Source organism: Manduca sexta, chromosome 4 (assembly GCF_014839805.1).
Source record: "Manduca sexta isolate Smith_Timp_Sample1 chromosome 4, JHU_Msex_v1.0, whole genome shotgun sequence".
NCBI lineage: Eukaryota > Metazoa > Arthropoda > Insecta > Lepidoptera > Sphingidae > Manduca > Manduca sexta.
The window spans coordinates 5,327,520-5,330,716 of NC_051118.1; positions in this window are offsets into that span (position 1 = coordinate 5,327,520).

Consider the following 3,197-nt stretch of genomic DNA (forward strand, 5'->3'; position numbering starts at 1 on the left):
ATCGCCCTTCCGATAGAGATCCATGAACTGAATTTAAAACCTTGATCGTGCGGCTATATCGTTCATTCTTCGCGCAATGGAGACGCGTGAGGCTCCTTAGAACCAGGCCATGTTCATAAGAGCAGCGGAAACCAATATTAATTTAATTAATAATCTTATATTACTTCATACTAATTATAAGTTCTTAATACCATTATAGTAAATAAATTGCGAAAGTTTGTGATAATAAGTAATATATGGATTAATATAATATGGAATGGATTATAACTGTGATCTGATTTGATAGATTGGTACGTAGGAGACTTTTGTCCTGGGATAAAGAAGTTACTGCCGTCAGTGGAGCCGCGAACAATTAATAAGCAATAATTGAAACAAAAAATAATAAACTTTCTAACTCCTGTTGTCGTAAAACTATTGTTCAGTACTCGTAGAATGGTTTACAATTTTTATTTCAGATAAAATAAGAGATTCTGATTTTTTTACCCTATGTAAAAATATTTTGTAGCATTTTAGGGATGTTGATAAATTAAATTTTTCGTGTTAGTCCATGAGAGATAGTCTACCTTTGAATAAATCACGTACCTATATATTTGAAATAACAAAACATTTGTTTACTAAACATAATCTATACATATTATAAATGAAAGTCCCATTTTCTGTCTGTCTGTATGTTATCGATTTTCTCAAAATTTACTGAACGGATTTTTATGAAATTTTGTATAAAGATAGTTTAAGACCCTAAGAAGGTTATAGGCTATATATATCCCGAGAAAATAGCGGGTCTTTTATCCCGGAAAACTCCTCCACGCGGGTGAAGCCACTAGCAAAAGCCAGTATTATATATTTATTACGAGACTCATGAAAATATAACTTAAAATAACAGAATCACACAACAATTAATCTTATAAATGTTCAGTGAATAATATTGTGATACTTGTTTTCATAAATATTGTTTTGCAGACTTCAGTAGGTTTAAACCGATGATCGTTTGATGACTTTGAGTTGTTAACTCAAATATTCGAGTGAACAGTATCAGACATTAATAAAGGACTTTTAGGAGGGAACTACGAAATGACTCTCTAGTAAATATTTGTTAAACACAATTCAAAATTTCATTACAATGGAATTTCGGAAGCGTATTATTTTTTATTTTATTATTTGTATACTAGCTGTCTAACATAATTCCGTTTGGATCAATCTCATGTGTTTGCGGGATATAATAAATTACTTTTAAACACATTATACTATGTATGAAACACTATATTAAAAATATAATTTTATTTAGTTAGTAGATAAGATAATGATTAAATGGGTAAAAAAAGAATAGCTTGGTGAATATAACTCAAGGGGTGAAAAGCGCGTTTATTGCTACACTTGTTGCCAAATAAAGCATCTTAATTCTATGTAAAATAAATCCTCTAGTACCCATTATCTATCCCAGAAATTGTAGATTTGAAATACGTATACACAGTTAAATTGTAAGGCTAAAAGTGAGTGCCCTAGTTCGGCAGCTTGCGACTTAGCTTAATCTTTTGGATATAAAAAGCATGAATCAGTGAGTATGTATATTAAAATTGCTTTAGTAATTTGTTGTTTTACTTAATTTCGAATTTCTCCCTTAAGCACTATTAATATCGTTTCATGGATGTAATTTAATGATTAATTATCTATTCTAAGTACTAATAAACATTTATCATTAAGAATCGCTGCGCTCATCACCAAAGCGTATTACAACAAAAATTCCAATCGTCGATTGCGTCCCGTCGATATTGCGGGCATCCGCGAAATCGTCACCCGGCGACACAACTATTTCATAAGACGTATAATTGGAATAGCCGCAAAATACCCCCCGGCCCCCCATCGGCCCCCCATCGACCCCCCATCGACCCCCCACCCCCCGTCGGTAAGGTGCGGCTCTCATTGTGCTGATGCGTTTGATTATTGTGCATAGCTTTCATGTTTGAAATGTTTTTGGTTTTATTTGGTATTTTTCATTTGACGTATGGAATTTTGATGGAGTTGATTATCGAATTATTTATTTGAAATTATAGTTTTTTTTTGTATTCAATTTTACCTAATATTATTATTGATTACGTTGACTTATTATGTTAAAACTCCAGTAATTTACTGTAAGCTTTTCATTTTGTAAGAGGATCTTAATACCGTAAACATCAAAGTAGCTTATCCAAATCTGCATCACCTACTATGTGAGCATGTCCAGAACCTTGGTCAATATCAATTTACGTTAGTCACTTTCTACATATTGATAAATAAGTATACTGCTCTACCAACCCTTCTGCGAGATTCTACTAAATGATACTTAATTTCGTTGTCCCACCATTATTATCAGCCATTCAGCATCTAGCAACTTCTTAACGCTGATATCATCATTCCTTCCTCAAGTGTGTAATTGAAATCGCAATCAACAGTACATACAAAAAGAAAGAACATTTCCAATCGCTCACGGTAGATTACGGCTTAGATGGTAAACCGAACCTAATGGGTGTGGATTCCACCCCAGGGAGGCACGAGTAGACCTTAATGATCCCTGTAAGGGACACAGGTGTCCCGCGCAACCTCCGAGCGATTACTTGGTTAGTTTTAAGTTCTTGCACTTTCATTTGATACGGATTGAATTGGAATTCCTTAGCTGCAATCGCTTTGGTATTGGTATTTTAGTAATGAAGATTATTGAAGCTTTGCTGTGTTTTTAATCGTGGTTAATATTAATATTTTAATGGAGTTAAGTAAAATAAAATATTTTATTAATGTATTGCCACTTGACACTCATACGCATATTACATAAAATTAAAACAATCTAACATAAACAATATGACTAAAAATAATACAAAAAAAAAAACGGATCACATTAAGCTTAGAAATTAATAAATTATTATACAGCATGATTGCAGCATTTGTCTTTTAAAATAAAGAGTTGAACCCGATACGACATTAACAGAAGATTTATGTAGTATGACTATTAATTTTTTTGTCAGAAGTATGGACCACACCTGTATTTCGTCAGCAATGTTAGGTCCCATATTGTATCATATTCATTTTTTTATTGCTTTGAATGACGAGATGAGCTTGACGTTCGCCTCATGGTAAGCGATACGACCGCCCATAAACAGTAGAAACACCATCCAACACCTTGAATTATAAAGTATTGTTTGGTATGGTGCTACGCTCACCATCCT